The 5,879-nt window shown below is 40.8% G+C and overlaps 1 pseudogene; it reads right to left on the minus strand.

The window, feature by feature from the left end:
- Nucleotides 1-4,725: 4,725 nt before the first annotated feature.
- Nucleotides 4,726-5,409, minus strand: LOC129547538 (heterogeneous nuclear ribonucleoproteins A2/B1 pseudogene; annotated as a pseudogene).
- Nucleotides 5,410-5,879: the final 470 nt, after the last annotated feature.

Genomic DNA, 5,879 nt, shown 5'->3' on the forward strand with positions numbered 1-5,879 from the left:
GATTCTGATTTTAATGAATTGATTGATTATTTTAAGTAAGAATTTAATTCACCAAGGGCTCCTCTTCACATCCTCACACCCCCAAAATATCCCCCCACCATAGTATATTGACTGTTTATGAATACACTGCTTTAAATGGAAGATAAAATGCAGATTTCTACTAGAAGTATGTAACAAATATCCTGGTGGCATTTAACTGAGGTGTTTCCAGTTATTATTTAATTTGCATTTTAAAAGCATTTATTATAAGTTAATGAATCAATTGATACTCCAGGGAAAAATTAATGAGATTTATTGCCTTATAAAATTTATATGGCTCTCAGCTAAATAATCAAGATTATAATTATTAGCAGTTGCATAATTACATTTGTGGTAATTCTAGAGATGACCAAAGATAGAACATATCTATAACATTTTATATTTAATGTAGACATAGATGGTTTTAACATGTGATTTAAAGCATATTCATAATTTCAGAGTACTTGTATCCATTTTTTAAATTTGAAAGGTATTTAAAAAATCTATTAACAAAAAATGTAAGTCCTTCATGATAGCAATAGAGCAGAGCAACTGAAAAGGCAATTAATTAGAATATGTTAAAATTCAGAGTTTGAGTTGCCACGTTGCCCAAGTAATCTGTTTCCTCTGATTGAAAGGTAGAAGGCTCCTAACCTTCTACAGCACATCTTCTGAGTGTTTTATGACTGTTCTTGGGCCAGTCCTTCTCATTCATTCTGTATTGCACTCTGCGTGACTTCAGGAACTGAAAGCAGCCTTAGGACGTAACCAAAGGAATTTCCCTCTCAGCTCCCCTCCCTCTTTCCTCCTCTCCTCTTGCCCTGTTCAGCGCTACTGTGAGACCCACTGGACTCACTTTCTTCCTGAAACCTTCAGCCTCATTGTCTCCTCATAACGTTGCCTTCCTGATCTTTCACTGTATTCAGTCTTATAGAACACCTTCCTGTCCTTATTACTTATGCCTAGGCACCCATTCTTGTATTTGACAGAGGTCCAATATGATATGGTGCAGAAAACTTGGCCACCCGACTTGCTTTGGACCATGGGACATAAGCAAATGTGATACAAGCAGAAGCTTGAAAAGCACTTGCGTGCCACCCCTCTATTGCTGCTGGAGACTCTTCTACTACCAGTCACTCTGCTTACCTGTAAGACTGAATGACCCATGCATCCTAGATGGGCCATCCTGGTTAATGCCTCCCATACCAATCATTACTCAAACTACCTGCTACCTAACTGCAGCCACATTTGAGACCCTCAAGAGAGAAAAGATGAAGATTTTTTTCCCTGATGTGTGGGTCCGAAATGTGGATGTAAAGAATCATGAGTAAATAAAATGATAAGTCAGTAAGTTTTGAAATACTATTTTAATGTAGCAAATGATTACAATTATCTTCCAAATATTTCAGATCTGTTTCCTCATCTATAAAATGAGGAATGTAACCCCTTGTTGACCGGACCAAATGACATACCATAATAACATAGCCCGTAGAGTATAACATCTGGACACATGCTCTCTAATTTCAACCTTGGTTCCATTCAGTACTATTTCATTTATTCCTGTTTTCTTAAAATAGCAAACTATTTTAAGATCTCTGTAGCTCAGTTTTCTCGTTTAAATATGTGTATATTAAGAGTACCTTTATATCAGGAGTACCTTTAGAGCTTTCACTTCAAGTGACAGAAAACCTGATTTAGACTGGCTTAAGGACAACAGACTGGTTCCAAATAGGAAAAGGAGTACGTCAAGGCTGTATATTGTCACTTTGCTTATTTAACTTATATGCAGAGTACATCATGTGGAACGCTGGGCTGGAAGAAGCACAAGCTGGAATCAAGATTGCTGGGAGAAATATCAATAACCTCAGATATGCAGATGACACCACCCTTATGGCATAAAGTGAAGAGGAACTCAAAAGCCTCTTGATGAAAGTGAAAGAGGAGAGTGAAAAAGTTGGCTTGAAGCTCAACATTCAGAAAACAAAGATCATGGCATCTGGTCCCATCACTTCATGGGAAATAGATGGGGAAACAGTGTCAGACTTTATTTTTTTGGGCTCCAAAATCACTGCGGATGCTGACAGCAGCCATGAAATTAAAAGACGCTTACTCCTTGGAAGGAAAGTTATAACCAACCTAGATAGTATATTAAAAAGCAGAGACATTACTTTGCCAACAAAGGTCCGTCTAGTCAAGGCTATGGTTTTTCCTGTGGTCATGTATGGATGTGAGAGTTGGACTGTGAAGAAAGCTGATCACCGAAGAATTGATGCTTTTGAACTGTGGTGTTGGAGAAGACTCTTGAGAGTCCCTTGGACTGCAAGGAGGTCCAACCAGTCCATTCTAAAGAAGATCAATCCTGGATGTTCATTGGAAGGACTGATGCTAAAGCTGAAACTGCAATACTTTGGCCACCTCATGCGATGACTTGACTCATTGGAAAAGACTCTGATGCTGGGAAAGGTTGGGGGCGGTAGGAGAAGGGGACGACGGAGAATGAGATGGCTGGATGACATCACCGACTCTGTGGACATGAGTTTGAGTGAACTCCAGGAGTTGGTGACGGACAGGGAGGCCTGGCGTGCTGTGGTTCATGGGGTCGCGGAGAGTAGGACACGACTGAGCGACTGAACTGAACTGAACTGAAGGAGAATAGGAAGATGGCTTAGTTAAGTAAAAAAGGAAAGGATAGCCTGTCGCCACGTCCTTTCTGCTTTCAGGAGTTTGAACAACACCATTAGAACGCTGACTCTTTCAAGGTATCAACCCCACTCTCCACGTTACTATCATCGTCAGTTTCCATGAAGTATTGAGATGGCTGCCAGTATCTCCACATCTACAACGTTTTAGGTTAAGTCCTGTGAAAAAGTAAAGACTTTCATAAATACATACAAAAGTCTTATTAAGTCCAGTTAGGTTGTGTGCCTATCACATAGTCAGGACAAACAAATCTGACTTTTTTGTTCAACCTTGAACCGACAGTTAGGAATTGGTAGAGGCCACAAAGACTAACAGTGGACAAGAGTGGTTATCCAGAGAACTATCAGAGTAACGTTACCCGAAAAGCCTGATTTATAAAAACAGTGGATGTCTTTGCCATTTATTCCATACAAAACAGTTAAATGACTAATGAATGCAAACACCTAGTGGTGAGGATGGTACATGCTGTAAGAACTCAATATCATCTGTAAATATTAATGTGAACATGCTCAAAAAAATGCATGTTTTATATCTTGATGGTGATCGTCACATAAATTTACTCATGTTATAAAGTTACATGGAACTAAGTACATACCCATACTACATGAGTGCATGTATAGCTGGTGAATTAAGGTCTGAAGTAAGGTCAGTGTCGATTTTTTGCCTCCATACTATACTATAGTTATGCAAGATGTTACCGTTATGATATACACAGTATCTCCATGTTATTTCTTACAATTGTTTGTTACTCTGCAATTATCTCAAAATAAAAACTTTACAAAAGTAAAGTACCAAGCATAGGATCAGACACATGGTTGACATGAAAGGCAGGTATTAACAATCATTTTCTGAATTCTAGAGTAATGAATACCTTGCCTGAAAAAGAGAAACTTAGTTCTAACCTCTTCCAAGAAATCTTTCTGGTTTCTGCAGTTGGAACCCCTTTGTTTTTCTGAATTATCTTATTAAATCATAAATGTACAACAGCTTCTTAACTCTACACACGCACTTAAATTTTTTTAAAGGAAAAACATTATGTCTTATTACACCATGAATCCTGGCTAATAGCTTTTCAAAACTTAGAAAAATCTTAAAAAAGGTTTCACATGTCACCTGAAACTTACAAATTTAACATTATCAAAGAAGGAATGCTTCTACACTCTTACAAAGACCACTAGAAAGAAAGAACAATTAAAAAGCTAAGAAACTGCCTCAAAGGCATTTTTTTTTTTAACAATCCTTCCTCCACAGTAAGGTAATGTTATTAAATAATCCAATCCATTCACAAAATGGCTCTCTGCATCTGCTCTGGTGTCTTCTGCCATATCACTGCATATTTATGCATGACTGAGATAAGATTTTCCTTAACATTGTTATTTCGATAACCTGAAGCTGTTCTGTTACCTCTGGGCTCTCATCCTCTCCTATTTATACAGTGAAGCCCCTGGCAAATAGGAAGAAGCTCAGTATCTGCTTCTCCCTCCATAACCCCCACTTCCTCCACTGCCTCCTGGACCATAGTTTCCTCCAACATATGGTCCCCCATGTTCCTGCTACCACCAAAATTTCTACTCTTCACTGGACCATAGTTAGAAGGTTGCTGGTTATAGTTTCCAAAATCATTGTAATTTCCACACCCGTAATTTCCTCCTCCATAGTTGTCATAACCACCTCCGTAGCCCCCACCCTGGCTGCCATATCCAGGTCCTCCACCATCATATCCTCCTCTTCCTCCTCCATAACCGGGGCTACCTGGAAAATTGCCACCTCCAGGTCCTCCTCCATACCCATTATCAGTTCAATTCAGTTCAGTCGCTCAGTCGTGTCCGACTCTCCGCGACCCCATGAATCACAGCACGCCAGGCCTCCCTGTCCATCACCAACTCCCAGAGTTCACTCAAACTCATGTCCATTGAGTCGGTGATGCCATCCAGCCATCTCATTCTCTGTTGTCCCCTTCTCCTCCTGCCCCCAATCCCTCCTAGTATCAGAGTTTTTTCCAGTGAGTCAACTCGTCACATGAGGTGGCCAAAGTATTGGAGTTTCATAGCCATCCCCAAATCCACGGCCACTTCCATATCCATCAGATCCTCCTCTAAAGTTACTTCCTGGTTCTGGTCCAAAATTTCCACTGCCACCACGAGAATCTCCAAAACCAAAGGTGCCTCCTCTTCCACTTCTAGAACTTTGGACTTCCTGCATTTCTTGTCTAGACAAAGCCTTTCTTACTTCTGCATTATGACCATTGATAGTATGGTATTTTTGCAACACAGTCTTATCCACAGGATCATGGTCATCAAAAGTAACAAATCCAAAGCCTCGTTTCTTTCCAGACTGCCTGTCAGTAATTATCTCAATGGTATCAATTTTTCCATATTCCTCAAAGTAATCTCTAAGATGATGTTCCTCAGTATCTTCCTTAATTCCACCAACAAACAGCTTCTTCACAGTTACCTGAGCCCCTGGCTTTCCAGATTCCTCTCTTGCAACAGCACGTTTTGGCTCAACCACTCTCCCATCAATTGAATGAGGTCTTGCAGCCATGGCAGCATCAACTTCAGCCATGGAAGAAAAAGTCACAAAACCAAATCCTCTTGATCTTTTGCTTGCAGGATCCCTCATTACCACACAGTCTGTAAGAGTTCCCCGTTGCTCATAGTAGTTATTCAAACTTTCTTCTGTGGTTTCAAAGTTCAGTTCAGTTCAGTCGCTCAGTCGTGTCCGACTCTCCGCGACCCCATGAATCACAGCACGCCAGGCCTCCCTGTCCATCACCAACTCCCGGAGTTCACTCAAACTCATGTCCACAGAGTCGGTGATGCCATCCAGCCATCTCATTCTCCGTTGTCCCCTTCTCCTCCCGCCCCCAACCTTTCCCAGCATCAGAGTCTTTTCCAGTGAGTCAAGTCGTCGCATGAGGTGGCCAAAGTATTGCAGTTTCAGCTTTAGCATCAGTCCTTCCAATGAACACCCAGGATTGATCTCCTTTAGAATGGACTGGTTGGATCTCCTTGCAGTACAAGGGACTCTCAAGAGTCTTCTCCAACACCACAGTTCAAAAGCATCGATTCTTCGGCGATCAGCCTTCTTCACAGTCCAACTCTCACATCCATACATGACCACGGGAAAAACCATAGCCTTGACTAGATGGACCTTTGTTG

This window comes from Moschus berezovskii, chromosome 24 (assembly GCF_049115385.1).
Source record: "Moschus berezovskii isolate FMDL1 chromosome 24, NW_MosBer_1.0, whole genome shotgun sequence".
Lineage (NCBI taxonomy): Eukaryota > Metazoa > Chordata > Mammalia > Artiodactyla > Moschidae > Moschus > Moschus berezovskii.